This window comes from Anas acuta, chromosome 16 (genome assembly GCF_963932015.1).
Source record: "Anas acuta chromosome 16, bAnaAcu1.1, whole genome shotgun sequence".
Classification (NCBI taxonomy): Eukaryota; Metazoa; Chordata; class Aves; order Anseriformes; family Anatidae; genus Anas; species Anas acuta.
The window spans coordinates 5516806-5533505 of record NC_088994.1 but is presented as its reverse complement, the minus strand read 5'-3'; the positions used below and the strand labels follow the sequence as shown (position 1 = coordinate 5533505).

Below are 16700 nucleotides of genomic sequence, written 5' to 3'. Positions count from 1 at the left end.
TTCCACACCTAATAGCAATCAGCCAGAGCCAGGTTTGAGCACGAATAACCTCCTGCCTAAAACCACAGAAGGGGACCCACGAGGCCGGATGGCTTCACAGGTAACCTGGATGTGCCTTTGTCTGGCACCTTCTTCCTGCTCTTATTTTCCCCGTATCTAAAATGGCCTTGCCTGTCAATACAGGCTTTTTATCTCTCATCAAAAGCAAGAGTGAAACCACAGGATATTTTGGAGACATCCCGAAAAAACCCTGAACTATCACTAAAATTGTAGGAATCAATGGCCAGCTCTGGAAGACGCAGGAGGAAGCATAAAAGAAAAATACTCCTCTGAGCATACCATTATTGTTAAATATCACCATTCCAAATGTAGGAGATAAATTTTCAAGTGTTACAGCAGGTCTCAGAACCCTATTAATAGAAATTAGAGAGAAGTCTAATAGAAAAAGACAGAGAGGAAGCCATTCTCTCCACTGCTCCCTGGGGAAGGTGAGAAGAGACTGAAAGATGACACTTTATCTCTCCTAATTCCTCTGGGACCCATAATCACAGCATTCATTCAGCAAATAATAATAATAAATATGGTCTGAACTGACTCCAGCTATTTCAGCTTTAATAAATGGGTTGAAATAGTGGCAAATTCAGATACAGAGAGCATCTTTTCAATAAAACCTGATAGGGTTATTAATAACATTAATGGAGTACCATGCCGTCTCCATTTTGTTAATAGTTGCCTCGCTCTCCCCCGGTCCATTCCCCACCCCTGCACAGACACAGAAACACACACACTTCTCCCTCCAGTGATGACAAATTCAGACTGTCAGCATTCTGCTGGCAATGCATCCCAAGAATTAGTCAAATTTGACATGATTTTATTGTTTTATGGGAACTGCCAACAGGGATTTTTCTGCCTGAAGTACATTTATATCCCAGTTCAAATCAGATCCTGGCTTAGTTCACGGACACAAAGAGGATAAGCCAGGAAACCTGCAGCTCCTCAAGGACAGAAACAAGTTATGACCACGATGGGATCCTTATACCCTTACTCCAGCTAATTTTACTCTTTCCAATTTGTCCCTGACTCCTAGGACAGTTTTACCTTTACCTGACATAGGAAGCTGGAAATGCCCTGGTGCACGACCACAGCACTTGGGCTGCTGGCCCCAAAGCAGGCTTTTAAACACGACTGAAAGCCCTTGCAGGCGGCTTTAAAAGAGCTGAAACCTACCTGCAGGAGAACAAGTGCTAGCAGGTAGATCTGCCCAGTTTGCCCAGTTACACTGTGAAGAGACAGCCTAGAAAGGCTCTTTGTCATCCCCTCCACCCGTTTTGAATAGCGTGACCTGGCTTCCATTGTACTCAATGACAAAACCACCACTGGTTCCAGCTGTACAGGACCAAAACGTCACCGAGGCCTTTTGGTAATCGGGGATTTACTCCCCCTTATCCCCTTTTCCATCAGCTTTTAGCAGTACTTTCAAAGTAACATCTTTACAGACCTAATGAGATTAAAAATTGTATTCTTTTCCCTTTGCATTTTATGCTTTCAGCTGTGACTTCCCTAAAATGATTTTGGTTAGCAAACAAGATGGCCTTATGATTAAAGAAAAATGCATATCATTTTCCGAGTCTCATATTTAGATGCAAGAAAGGAGCACCCAAAGCCAAAGTGTTTTTTATCACAGCACTTCCCTTGCAGGGAGACAAAAAAGAAAAGAAGAGAAATAGAATTACAGAGTTGCAGAGAAATGAAATGTTTGAACAGAAAATAATTTCCCTAACTCGTAGCCTGTAGGCATAACCTGTCATAACTCGGCACAAATTGAACAGTCAGGGAGTTCAAGTTTTCTGCAGCTTACCATAAACTAATATGCTCCGTCACTTCATCCTCAGGAGACAGAAATTTGAAAGAGCCACTGTATTTAGAACAACAAAAGTAATTCTGTGGTTTAATAGAATTAGAGGGAATCATCAGAAGCCCAAGTGCAGATGGAGACTAGATGGAAGGTGACAAAAAAAATCCCAACCCACACACCACACCAAAGACGGGGGAGCTAAGTAGTGACTTCTATTTTAAGCTCGTGTGGAGACCGTGGACTTCTCAGTTCAGATCCTACAAGAACTGCACTGTTTTACATGCACAAGCCCGGAAAGACTGACAAATCTGCACTCGTAACGGGGTGCATCGTACCACAAGTCTCACAACGTGGTGGGCCAGTGTCAGAGGCAAGGCAGAAGAGTGCCCCACGGCAGGCACTGCTTTGAGAAATAGAGGAACAGTGTTAAGAAACACTTGATGAAAAAATCTCTGCATAGAACAAGACAAGCAAGATTCTCTTCCTACCTTTATGCCTCCAGTGTCCTCCCCTCCCTGATTTTCATAAGCTTACTTGGGTCTGAAACCAATGCACAAAGCATGCTATGGCGCAAGTCCTAGCTGCCACTCCACAATCAAGATGCAGCAGAAAAAGTAGAGAAAAGACCATGTTTATCTTACGATAGTGTCCTCCCAGCTGTGCAGGAGCAGATACACACCCCACAGAGTGGGGGTATCACCAACAGCACAGGACAGCTCACCGCCTGCCTCAGCTCACCTCCAGGTCTGTACCAGGGTTTCAGAGCCAGGCACTCTTTCTGCTCCCTGCCACCCCTACCCCATACTGTGCAGCAGCTTTCCCAAAGACACAAACCCTCTCCTCCATGCACAATCCTACACATTTTACCAGGTTCCCTCCTCCAGACAGGCCACAGCTGCTACCCACCTGACCTAAGCACAAGTCTGGCAGGTGCCTGAAACTCTCAGAGGTTGTGACTTCCACAGGTGCCCAGCCCTTGTCACTGCACGAGATGCAGCCTGCACCATACAGCAGTACCTCTGGCACACCCAAATGGGTGCTATTTGCATGGGATGAGGGGTGCTTGGCTCTGAGGTCCCTGTAACTTGCAAGTGCTTCCATTTCCAGTCTCATCAGGGTAAGGTGGTTCATTTCCTCGCTTTTGTGGGAGGTGACGTTTGAGGCACCACCTGGACAAATTGCCCAATTTGTTGAAGGTCAGAAGTCTTAAAACCTGCAAACCACATCCCAGCCTTCTAGCACTCCACCCAGCACCCTGCTACACTTTCTCGCTAAAAAGACCATTTCCTCAATAAAGGAAATTATTAAGAACCCAGCTTTCAAAGGAAAGACCAAACAAGAGCAAGGAAAAGAACCTGAATGCATGCACACACAGCACAACCCACTTCACAAACAGCCCCACAACTTCAGCGTGGCTTCACCCATTTACCCCTCTGAACAAAGGGACAGCAGCCAGGATGTGACCTGCTCAGCAGCGGGGGCTTCTCCAAAGCACTCCGTCTGACCTCGGTGTAATGAACAGAATTAATATGGCAAAGCCTCTAACACGGCACCACTTCCCAGCAGCGCAGCCACAGCCTCTAATTGATTAGTCCATAAAAATCTGTGCACTAAATTGAAAGGAGCTGCACTAATTCTCTTTTATGTTAAATTTCTGTCTTTCTCCTTTATCGAATCCTTTGTCGAATGTCCCTTCTGCTGCCTATTGTGGGCTTGCTCTGGGCCTGTTTTCCTCTTGCCCAGATTAAGTACCTAATCAAAATCTTGTCTCCCTTAATGGCATAAAATTGAAAGATAGATATTGCACTTTACACAGCTGATTAAACACTAGAATGTGGCTAAATGCTTTACAGGGCTTGTTACATTAACTAACTCTGTCATCTGCCAGCTATCTTATAATTGCATATGCTCATGTTGCCACTGGTGAAGCCAAGGTAAGATTTCTTTTCCCTCCATTACCTCGTTCCACTCTCCCTCCCTTCCACATTGCTCCCTACCAGCTGCCATGCCAGTGATGAGCTAAGAACCTCCCTGCAACAGCCACCTGAAGAAAATCTGTCTGCTGCTGTTTGCCTACAATCTCCCCTTCTACATTCAATAGCCCGTCACTGGTTTGTGACCATTAAGTGTCTGGTGTGATAGAATGGGACAGGAAAGGCACGCAGCGGTTTTTCCAGAAGGAGGCAGGAACAATGCTGCCCACACCTGCCCTCTTCACAGCTCTGACACTAGGCATCTTGCTCCAGAAGCCTAAAGAAAGCAAGGATGGAAGAAAAAAAGTGCTCAAACCAGTGCATATACAAACCTGCATTAGTCTGAAACCCCTGTTGGCTTGTCACAGCATGGCATGATGGAGGGACCCGATGCTGCACGTCTTGGCTTTTTCCTTACATTGTAATAATAATGCTGCAGATGGACTTTCTGGAAGATTTACAAGTCTATCCCAGTTGATCTGCTTTTCAGAGGAGAGTTGCACCTTCTGCAGGTACTTAGAGAGCTATCTCTGAATATAATCTTCAGCTGGGTTGCTTCAAGGAAGAAACAAATCTAAAAAGGCTTTACCAAAAATTCTTCGCAAGAAAGAAAAATGGTAGAGTGGTTTTTGTTGTTTTTGTTTTGTTTTGCTTTTAATGTTCTTAGGAATTGTTAAAAAACGAAACATTAATCAGGACTCATGTTTTGTTTAAAGATACAAACCAGGTAGCCAAGTATTCTGCAGCCAAGATTCGTCTTCTATGTCATACACAGACCCAGCAAATTTTAATTTTAGAAACAGATCTGCTCCTTTGCACAAACACAGATATCTCCATATAAATTGCTTTCAAGTAATTGCCAAAACACTCTTCGTTTTAATGGAGAAAATAGACTACACATTACATCCAGACTGTAAAATACAGAAAGCTGGTTCAGCTCATGTGCATTTTTGTCTGACCCCAATCTTTTACAGGGAATCTATTTGTTAAGCAATAAAATAATGCGTCTTGCATTTTTCCTCCTATGTTACCCTAAAAATCATTCTTCCTGTTCCAAAATTCCTACACAGAAGGTGTTTAGCCACCGTCTTTCTAATCCTGGACATTATTATATGAAGGCAGGACTCCAGCCAGGCAAGGAGGATCTGTCTGTCCACACCAAAGCCAGCGTGCTTCCTTGGGACTGCATTCACAGCCAACCAATAACGCTTTGCCCTAAAAATACCCACAGGTCCATTTTTTTCCCCACAGGGTAAGAAGCAGGGGTTTACTGGGTGGGTGGGTCCCTCGCTCCAGTTTAAATGGTACCTAAATCAGCTTGATCTGAATTGAGCATTACAATTTTAATGGCAATTAATGATCGATTAATTGTTTTCTTATCCCACAAGGGTTCTGTTCCCTCCCATCTTCCATTCCTTGGCTCCGTACAGAAACCACACAAATGAGTTCATCACACCACTGTTAATGTTTTATAAAAGCTTACTAGAGGCTATTATGAAATCTTTACTAAGTGCTTAGTATTAAATATTCATAAAGGCACAATATATATTTTAATAAGACATATCGCAAGATACAAAATTGAACCCTGAACTAAACATTAAGATCACAGGAAAGATTCATCTGAAAGCACACGACTGGATATCCGCACAGGAAAGGCACCCACAGCTCTCTCCTAACCCTCCTTCTTCTTTGACTGACAACGTCCCTTTTTTCTGTGGTTTTACAGTTAGTAAAATTCTTTGGTTTTAACTCACATAGCAATCCCAACTTACCCTTCTACACTGCAGAGGAAGAGAACAGCTCCCCTTCGTATCAAGGTTAGTATGTAATACTAGATAGCATCATGGATTCAACAGGTTTCAAAAAATAGTAATAATTTAGTTCTAAATTGACTTGCAGGTAACAGAAGCAGGTGGAAGTTTATGCGGGTATCAAACAGCACAACAACCATCTCAAGCTGGTCATTCAAACCAGACAATTCTTTGCCAGCGAGTGCTTTCAAAAGAGAAAAACGAGTGGCTTTCTGACCTGACGCGTTATTTCCTGCTGCTGCGTTTTGAGCTGGACAACAAACTGGCACAGATCATAAGCAAGACCAAGCCTGAGCATTTTATTTGGCCGGAGCCACGCTCACGCAGCAGTCACACAACTCAGCCCTCCTGGCAGACCCTGCCAGCAGTGCAGCTCCACCAGCATCCTGCCTGGCCAAAGCACAGCAGGAGGCACGAAGCTCTCACCAGGCCTACTTATAACCAGTGCCTTCAGTCCCTCACCTCCAGGATCGGACTCACAAACCAGGATACTAAGTCCTTTTATACACATAAATCCCGATGCTGTGATCCCTGCCAAGCCTGTGTTTTTACACCGACGCACATTTCAGAGCCAGGAGATTCCCAGAACGTGCTCTCCAGCAGGAGAGGACCACCTGGAGCAGCACGCAACCAGAAATGTTATTTCCCAAGGCTGACCTGATGAGGTGCTAGACATCACCGACAGCATGAGGAATCCTGGGCACCCATACTTTTTAATGGTTTTCTAGCACGGGAATATTTGGAGACACGGTCAGAGAGTTCTAGGATCACACAAGACCCAAACGACATGGCTTATCGGTGCTAAAATGCAGCAATATGCAAAAGGCTGCTCCTGCCTGTAAGGATGCTAAGGACATACCTCTCAGCTCCAGGAGTTAACCACAGGGCACCCGCAGCAAACGGAGCTGACCATGCAGCTGGGCACAGAAGAGGAAGGACAGCAGCTGCCCAGGCTTGGATCAGCTGAAACTGCTGGGGAACAGCATCCTTCAATCAATTTTCTTCCAAAGACCTTCCAGGCGGTGGGGTGGAAGGCGAACTGGGCACAAATATCCCAATAAAAGCATCATGAATGAGAAGTCAGGGAAGGAGAAATATATAAATACACATTAAAAAAAAAAAAATCAAAGCATGATTTCAGGAGCTACAAGTTGTTTTCATCAAAAAAAAAAAAAAAATCACGTTAAGCTGTCAGTGATGCTCAGAAATACCTCACCAGCAGAACCTGCATGCACTTTAAGGAGCAGTCTCCTCTACCTTTGTTCTTATTTGGAAGAAAAGAAGCGCTTGAGGAAGACCAATGCTCCCGGAGAGAACAAAACTGTCACTCTGTATGCTCCTGTATGCTCCTAGCTGATCCCCACTTCACAATCTGCCTTCTGTTTCTCCCCAGGGACTTTTTGATTAAATGCGTGAATAAAAAGTATCCATTCCCATTTGAACTACGTTAAATTAACAGTGACCTGAATCAGACCCCACAGTCCTGACAGCAATTAATTATCAATGAATCATTATCCATCTCTAAAAACAATTCCGTGCTCCTTCCAAACTTCTTCATGTGCATGGAAAAAAGAGCATTTTAAAAAATAACTCAATAAAGTAGAAATCTTGCCAGCAGGAGAGAGACATATAAGAACAGAGTACAGAACAGTCACCTTTTTCTTATTACCTTCTTTCATTAATTTTTCACATTTCCAGAAGGGTCAGAAGCAAAGTAAAGCCAGACCAAAACGAAAACTGAACAAAACCAAAAACATCAACTTATTACTACAAGGAAGGTTGTCTGAGCCCTAAAATACAACTTAGGGGTTCTTAATTCTCCTTTAGAGAACAGGGCTTTGGTGTCGCTTCCCAAGCTTGCTTCTTATTTGTACACCGCCCAAACAATGGCATCTCAATGCTTGGGGGGTCACCATGAGCAAGTGTGTCCTGGTTTGGGCTGGGCTGGAGTTAGTTTTCTTCCCAGTGGCTGGTACAGTGCCGTGTGCTGGATTTAGGATGCACACAATGCTGATGCCACAGAGATGCTGCAGTTGCTGCAGAGCAGTGCTTGCACAGAGTCCAGCTCTGCAGCGAGCGGGGGGGGAGGCACAAGGGGCTGGGGGGCACAGCCAGGACAGCTGGCCCAGGTGGCCCAAGGGACATCCCATGCCACAGGGTGCTGTGGGGAACAATAAAACTGGGGTAAAGATGAGGATCGAGAGGGACACTGGGAGCGATGGCATTTCTCTTCCCAAAGAACCAGTATGTACAATGAGCCCTGCTCTCCTGGGGGAACACCTGCCTGTCCCAGGGAAGTAGCAAATGAATTCCTCACTTTGCTGTGCTCATGCACGTGGTTTCTGCTTTACCCGTAAACTGTCCTGATCTGTCCTGGTCTCGCCCCCGCGGTCTCACAGCTTTACCTTCCTGATTCTCTCCCCATCCCACCTGGGGAGAACGGCTTGGGGGTGCCGAGCTGCCTGCTGGGGTGAAACCACAGCACAGTGCAGGAAAAAAGGGACGAGGTTAGGAAGCCTCTTTGGTAGCACCAAGGGTACACTATGAGGAGACCCTCCTCTTAGGCAGGAGTTGTGAAGTAGCAGTAGCATAACTCATCTTCTGGGATCTCTCAAGCTGATCTTTGTTCCACCAGAGAGACACATTCATTTACTCCTTAACAAAACAAACCACACACAATGTTATTCTGAAAGAGAATATTGAGGTGTCTGGCTGCAACCTTAGATCTGTTGCAGATTAATTATCAATTTTAAGATGTAATACTAATTCCTGGTGGCTTGTCATGACCTTCTCGCTCCCCCAACAAAAGGACAGCTCTGTCATCTCCGCACCCTGCCAACATCAGCACTTACTGGACCCAGCAGGGAACCGCTCCACCTGAAACAGGTCAGTAACACGATATGGTTCATCGCTACAGCTCTCTGCACAGCCAAAGGAAGACCTATAACACCAAGTTTTTGTATCTACGTAGTGGAAGTGCTGGAGCAATCGCAAGAGTACCCTACCAGGACAGGAAGACACTGGGACCACCCAGCCCCATCTCCAGCAGAGGTCCAAGGAGCGTGCTGCCGGCCACCGAAGTGGGTTTGCTGCAGAGCACAATGGAAGGGACACTTCTAGTGAGAGAGGACGAAGAATAAAACACCGTAGGGACAAAAAAATTTTAAAATAAGCAAAGTCACTTACCAGAAGTGCTAGAAAATAATTAAGTTCATTTCTACCCAGTTGTGAATTTATTTGGTTTTCGGATGCTTCAGCAGGCTGGAGGGAGGGGCAGAAGCAGAGCAGCTCGCTGCTTCTCCAGCTCTGAGCTGAGGAACACTGTCTGCTTGGCACGGCAGAACCCCAAAACTCACGGTACTCGGTGTGGATAAGCAGCACGTTATTCAAGTGCCTCCAGATGAGGTGCAAGAAAACAGCCCCACCACACTTGGTGCCATCAGACTTCAGAACTCCAGGCAGCCCAGAAGCAAAGCCAAACGCCCGTACAGCAAACGATTCGAGTGACCCTCTTGGCTAGCGTCAGTTCTGCTCAAGTGGAAAGCAGAGGTCTCCTGGCAGGTTTTGGGACTGTTCTACTCAACCCCTCCCCTTTACTCACCGAAACAAGGCCCGTCATGAACATGCCAGCTGAAGACTGCTGTCCCACTGGCTTATCATGACTACAGAAAACTAACCCTGATTGTATAAACCATGCTGAGACATTTGAAAGATGCTGCACTGCCCAAACTTCTGAACCTTAAGGGTTCAGACAGGTCTCTTGGTAAGCGTGACCTACACCCAGACAGGCTGGAACATTCCTGGTCCTAAATCCCAGCTAATCAAAGCTGGTTTTCACTCGTGAAGAGTTTCCACCACTGGGCAACTAAAACAGAACTGTTTTCCTGACTCACATCACAGCACCAGTTAAATATCAAACAGCAACAGTATTATTTAAAGGATGCAATTAAAAGCTAGCTTTAAAAGACTGACAAGATTTAAAAATAAATAAATAAATAACCAGCACTGGCATCCTTCCACTTCAGGACACTACACCCCAGCAAAGAAAAAGCCTAAAAGAAACAAAAAATGATGTAAGTCTGGATGTGCAGCTCCTGCAGAGAAATAAGCACCCGGCACTGTAACCTGAACACTCTCCCATTTGTCAGGCTGGATGGAGGCCCATGTTTCTGTTACTACATTACTGAAATTACAGCTTGGCCCTTGCTGTCACCTGCATTGCAGGGAAGGAGGGCACAAGACAGACAGAAGGACACAAGAGGGGAAAGGGAGGGACTTTGGTGTGGATCTGCTCAGGTGATGCAGACCAGCCTCTGGCAGCCCGAGGAGGAGCGCTGTCACAAGGCAGGGCTGCCTGCATGAGCAGTTACCTTTGCTGACACTTCCTGCACTCCCCGCTGCAGAATCAGTACGTGAATAGGAGCCAGTTTGGGGCATTAATCAGCTCAGCAGTTACCCTGAGATCCTAGGGGAGCACCAACAGCATCACAAAGCTGTTTGCCATTAAAGCTGGAAATCCCTCCAATGTGGAGACCTCTCTGCTCCAGATCCCAAAGAAAGAGAAGTTTCTGCTGCAACATCTGATGACAGGAGGGACATCAAACTCTCCTTCCACACTCTTCCAACAGCATTAATTCCACTGACCTCAAAAGATTAATCCTAATTTGTCTCTCTCATGCTGGACACTGCAGTAGAATCGTATGGGACATCACTGAGCTTACTGACAAATAATTCTAGCTTAGAACATCTATTAAAATTAAGAGTGGCAAAGCTGCAGGATGGTGAAGTTCAGAAAATTGTGGTCATTTGTGGCTCATGGTAGGCTCTACCTAGATTTCAATTTTATGAAAACTTTACCATTTAGAATGGTTTTCTCACCACATTTTCCACCTGGTTCATCCACTAACTGCAAGATAACCACCACCCAGAAAGGGAAAAAAGGCAGAACCACGATTTAGCCATTATAAATTCTTCCCCTTTTACTGTACAGGGAGAGTTGTGCTTGCAGGCATAATTTGGGCATTGTTTTCAAATGCAGAGACTAGTACAATAGATGCAACGTTTATGAATTATTAAAAACTGCACGAGGCTCTCTTTTCCTTTTCCACAGCTTCTCGTTTAATCCTCATTCGTTGTTGGAGGCTCTGGGGATGACTGACACTTACCACAGCTCTGTCATGCCTCCTTACCCACTGAGTGCCCGGCGTGGGGAGAGAACACACGTGTGCTCGTGCAGATTTGAAACACTCCAACCTAGTTCATTTCTCTTCACTCCCTACATTCCCTGAACCAAGTTTCTTGCAAAGAGAAGAGAGAAACCTTGCCATCTGGAAGAGTGTCCAAATATCAGCACTTCATCTGTTACATGATTAACAAGCTTTTCACACCTTGTAAGATATTAGGAATGAACAAGAAGTAAGAAAAAAAGTATAGTTTTGTGGGGCTTTGCTGGCAAAGGATGTTTTGATGTAATTATACTTTTTTTTTCCTTGAGAAAAAAAAGATGGTAGGGGTTGAGGGGTGGGAGAGGGAGAATGAGAATATACTTAGGAAAAGAGCTGTACAAACATATCCTGGTAATACCTGAGCATCCCATCTCACACAGCCCCTTAGCTCCCAGAGCACCCCCACAGAGGGCAGGCTGGCAGTGGTAGCTGCTCCGGTGGTCCCTGGACATTCACATCATCAGCTGCCATTTGAAGTCACTTCCAGTTCTCCCAGGGAACACCGCCACCACAAGCCTAGGCAGGAGCTAGTTATACGCTCGCACATGGAAATTTTTCATCTGGCAAGTCTCTGCCAGCAGCAGTATGAAAGCAACAATGGTCTGAGCTTAAATGCTGGATGGGATTCCAGGCACAGCAACTGATAGATCAGCAAAAGGGCAAACAGGCGAGCTTGGGACCTCTGAGAAGGGCCTGCTGTGTGCAGAAGTGTGGCTGTTTATCCTCAGCACCCAGCATCAGTCCCTAGTAAGAAGTTCTCATCCCCTCTGACACAGCCTGCCTTGCTCCAGTGTGGATAAGGAACCTGCAATAGAGGTGATTTATTTTTTCAGAAAGTGATTTAACAGAGTTCAGGAGTTTGAGACTAATTCAGACTATTTCAGACATCGAGGAGTCATCATCAGCAGAAAATAACAGGCAAAAAGTTGGGACACATTAGACTACTCTTCTCCAAAAGTGCATCCCTCACTAATCCATCAGGGATATAAAGTAAAAAACCCACTCACTACAGTCCCAACACTCAAGTTGTGCCCCAGATCTGTTAAAGTGAGTGGAAAGACCTCATATTAACGTGCATGTGCTGGACCACAGAAGAAAGTTTGCCAATTTGCACTGAGAAGCACAAACCCAACCAATTAAAAACAATGACAGCACCAGAGAAAGTCCTCACGAACAACCACAGCCTTTATACTTCAACAGCCCAACAGCATGCTTCTGGCTCCAAGCCCAAACAGCCCATTTTTCACCTGTTTTGTACCTGTCTTCCCATAACCAAAAAAATCAAGAGAGTCCAAAATGTCATTTTACATCGGGGAGATGGACAGGACCACCCCATGACCTTAGGCAATAAAAAGAACTGGGATTTTATTTATTTATTTTTTTAAAACAAATCAAGACAAGAACCATTTTTTCCCTGTGTCCCTCTAAGAAGGCTCACTGTGTGCTGACAAGAAGGAGACACACATGATTGTAAGTCAGAGTTACAGTTCTGACACTGCTACAGCTGCTGCACCGTGCGAGGCTGAAGGAAGTGCCTGGGTTTCCACCCGCCAGGCTGCCTACCGCCAGGTGCCTGAATCCTGGAGGAAGATGCAGGAACCACAGCTCAACCCCTCTCACATTCTGCAGTGTGCTCTGCACCGATATATCAAATCAGGACCGGTTTTGTATCAGGTTACAGAAGACCACATCACGCTGAAATATTTAAGGAGATGTCAGCTTTCTTGACAGCTATTTTTAGAAGTACTCAAAAGCTATTAGTTCATCAAAAGGGTAAGACTTTAAAAATCTGTTCCAGCCCTGAACAACCGTGTAATCAGACTTCCTAATGTAACTTATACCAATAGTTTTTACTCATTTTCTACACCTGGAAGTTTTCCTTTTACCTTACATAATCTTCTTTCACTCAACCTTGCTTGAGATTATGGGATATCGTTATGCAAACTTTCCAGTCTCCCCAAAAGATATTATTTCAAGTGGTCTTTTAATTTAGCTGTTTTCCCCCCATTTAGTATTGCTTTATCCCCTAAAAATCCACTCCTGATTTAATGCGAGTTTAAACTGCTGCCAGAAAGCTTTCGTTTTCCTATGTTTATTAATAAGCTATCTCTCTACATCTACCATTGTGTGCTCTACAGATTGCAAAGAGCATTCAAATGAAAGACAAAGCAGCTGCCAAATGTATAAGTAAAGCTTGGCCTGGCCAGTAACAGGCAAAAATTATTTAATCCTCCTTAACACTTTGCAAACCATGCAAAAAAATATTTAGGGGAGCAGCATCAAACCCGAGGTCCATCAAATTAAGTTTTGACACTTAAAAGAAGAGAGATTCTGCAGAGATCAGTATTTTTCTTAGTTCAAATACACTGCGAAATGATAGGGACTGTTGAAGAATTTTGATTTTTTTTTTCCCTATCAGAACTATTTTAGAGAACCAACCATGTGTACAAAACCAGGGACTTTCAGAATAGCCACTTCTTATAACTGAAGGTAAACAAAACTCCCTACGGAGTCCTTTCAGAATTGCCACTTGAAAAAAAAAAAAAAAAGTATAAAATAGAAACATCCAGTTTCAAATAGATTTGTCTTCAAAAAAAGTAAGGTTTTTAATTATGAAATAAGCTTACAAAAAGTTAACAGCTTTCAAGTTTATAGAGCAAACTGATCTGATCAGTTGGTTGGACCTCTGCTTTCAAAAAACAAAACCCAAAGAAAACCTTTCTATTCTGATGCTTTGTTTTTGGAAGCAGAAAGGGAAAATACACTCAAGTATTATAAATTATCAGTGTAAAAACTTTTCTGCTTACCTCAAATTAGATAGCTTGGAAAGCAAAGTGTAGTTATTAGTAAATTGAATCAATAAATGAGAAATGGTCTGTAAGTCTGAAAATTGACAACTGGGTCACACACTGACAGTGAAATCTCACCACGGGCAAGTTAGTCACATCACCAACCTACATTGGTCACAACTTTCAACAAAAAAGAAACATCCACATAAAAAGTTTAGCCAGTCAAACACATTAAAATTCGTTTAAGTAACTGCACATTGGCTATGTTATGGACTTTACCAGCTCAGAGCAGTTTGGGGACAGGCTGGACCCTCGTCTGAGCCAAGCCATCAGTTCACTGACTGCTCCCTGTCCTCTTCTGTTGCAGACTTGTATTTGAACAGACAGACTGCTTTAGTACCTTACAAAAAACAAATTCAGGTTGAAAAGAGAACCACCATCATTCCACCTGTTGGGACACAAGCCATTGCAATCAGAAAAGAATTCAGCCCCGAAGGTGCAGCGCCCAAGCGCCACCTCTACTCCAAGTACATGGCACTGCCTCTCAGACACCAGGCAGCTCCCAAGAAGAAAGCTGAACCAGACAGAGCATCATTTTTCCCAGCCTGCTCAAAAAAAAAAAAAGTGTTTGCATTACAGACCAATCCTTCTTTGCAGTTTCTCTCCTAAAAACACAGCAGAAGCTTCCCAGGGCTATTGCTTTCAATGAGGAGCTGGGGAAAGGACATCCCCTGGGACAGAACACACCAAGGATTCATTCACTGTAGCACAACAGCAAGAAACAGGAACAAAACACCCCAATGCAGCGTGCCTGCTGGCTGCACAGGCCCTCCATCCCTTTATCTGCACAAAACAACTTGTACGAGATGCCATGCACTGCTGTGCTACTTATAAAGCTGCTAAGAAGTCCAAGGTTTTTGTGGTTGTTTTTTTTTTTTCTTTTCTTCCTCAGTTTCCAATGAAGTTCATCTTTTTGATGAACTCCATTACAAAGTTATCAGTTTCACGCACTACTCATGAAAAGCGCAGTATTTGCACCAGTCTATGGACCTACGTAAATAACTAGGGAAAAAACATCCAAACGTAGCCCTACTTACCGATCACAGGTAACTTGTGGACATCTTCCCCTGTTCCTCAGCTCTTGCTTCACAGCGTACCACAGATCACCTGGAGCAAACCCTGGCAGGTCACCTCATGCTGGGGAGCTGTCTTTGTTACCTGCTCCTTGTGCAGAGAGGCACCGCTTGCATTCTCCCTGCTCTGACTGCAACCTTTTCAGCAGAAGAATTACAAACGGCATGTGACAAATGGAAAACATTCATGTATGTTCACGAATAGCCACTGCTGGCATGCAAAGGCAAGCCTTGATATGTAAAAGAGCCACTATCTATGATTCTGCCTCAACAAAATTCCATTTAATCTTTTCTAGAAGAGATACGTGACATTAAAGTAAACAACTTTGGGTGCTTCCACTCCTGAAGGCCCAACCTGAGACCCCCCGAGAAGGCCATTTGTCAGACACCACCACGTTCCCACTGTCCACCAAAAACCTGACCCCGGCCATCCCTGAAGTGTGAGAAATTAGATGCCAAAAACCCCCATCAGCAAACTATTGGGTCTCATTTTGGTGGCTGTGTTTGATCTGTTTTCATGTAACAGCCTTAATCTTAATTCAGGCTTCTGAATGAATCCCCAGTACAAACAAAATCAACTTCCAAAGCGTAAATACAGAGGAACAAATCCAACTGCACAGCCTCGGAGCCTGCAGAACCTTATTGCACGTCCTCTCAGCCAGCTCCAATCACTCAGTTAAAAAGAGACTAACCGAATAGGCTGTCCTGAAGGATGGAAGCATATGTTAGTCTCAGCATGGATTCCTCTAGGAGGGAGGCATCATTATCACATTCAGCATTACCGTAACTCAGAGCTACTGTTTCATCTTCTCTTTACTTACCAAGTGAAGCAAATCTCAGTAATTTGGCTGCATAATGTGAATCTCTCCCCACTGCACTGGGATTGAGTCAAGCCAGTCACAGTCAGGGGACAACGGAGCTCCTGTATCAGCCCTACCGTGTGGTGCTGGCTACAGCTGCCCTCCCTTGGCCTCCCATCTACACACAAACAGACCTCTCACTTTCTTGTTGTTTGTTTTAAAGCCAGAGACTGCATCAGAGCACAGAACAGGTGGGAGGACCACCCTCCAACAACCAGCAGCTGGTTTGGAAACCCTGGGGACCGTGGTAGCAGCTGACAGCTCCTGTCCCGGTGCGTCCAAGGTGGTGGCAGGCAGGCAGGATGATGGAAAGCAGAAATCTGCTATCTTCCAAATGGTATCCAGAAGTGAAAGCTCAGTAAAATGAATAAAAAGGAATGCCACCCCTCCCTGCCCAGTGAGAACCTCTACCCTATGAACAGACCACTCTGAAAAAGACTTGCACCGAACGAGCAGCTCAACTTAAGTCCCAGCACAATGTTGTGTCAGAAACAGCTGATGCTGGTCTTGGAGGTATCACGAGGAGGAGTGCAGAGCAGGGCTGATGAAGTGTCTGTGCTTGTGTTTATGGCATTGCTGAGACCAATAAAAGGCATACAAAGCTCAGCTGTAGTGCCTTCTTTTTTTTTTAAACAACGTTGAAGAAAAACAAAGGTCTGAGAACTGGGGGAAAAAATAACAGATCTCAACAAGAGCTGAAAGAGCTCAATCTATTTAACCCATCAAGAAAGACTGAAAGGTAACTCGATTAGAGCATAAGTACCTTCACGGGGAGAAAATAAAGGGTATTAAATGGCTCATTAATCTATCAGAAAGAGGCATAACAAAAACCAATGGCTGGAAGCTGAAGCCAAACTGACTTAAATTAAAGGTCGGCACAATTTTTTAAATCACAGGATAGTATTCTCCACCTTTTGATATATTCAGATCAAGAAACCGATGCTGTCTGGAGCACCTGCTTTAGGCAGATACAAATGACACTGTCAGGAGGCACTAAAGTTACGGGATGAAAGATGTGGTAACCAGGTGTCGTGCAGCAGCCTGCGATGCACAG

General features: G+C 44.6%; 1 long non-coding RNA gene across 9 annotated transcripts in view; it reads right to left on the bottom strand.

Annotated features, from left to right (window-relative positions):
- Positions 1 to 16700, bottom strand: part of LOC137865500 (uncharacterized) — a 194111-nt gene that overhangs the window by 157179 nt on the left and 20232 nt on the right. For 5 of the 9 annotated variants that reach the window (XR_011101937.1, XR_011101930.1, XR_011101929.1 and 2 more), the window contains exon 2: positions 6499 to 6678. The exons of 3 other annotated variants lie outside the window; for them this stretch is intronic. This is a non-coding gene — a long non-coding RNA (uncharacterized lncRNA). Of the gene's footprint in view, positions 1 to 6498; positions 6679 to 14750; positions 14878 to 16700 lie in introns of all 9 variants that reach the window. One more of the 9 variants, XR_011101931.1, reaches the window with a different exon arrangement.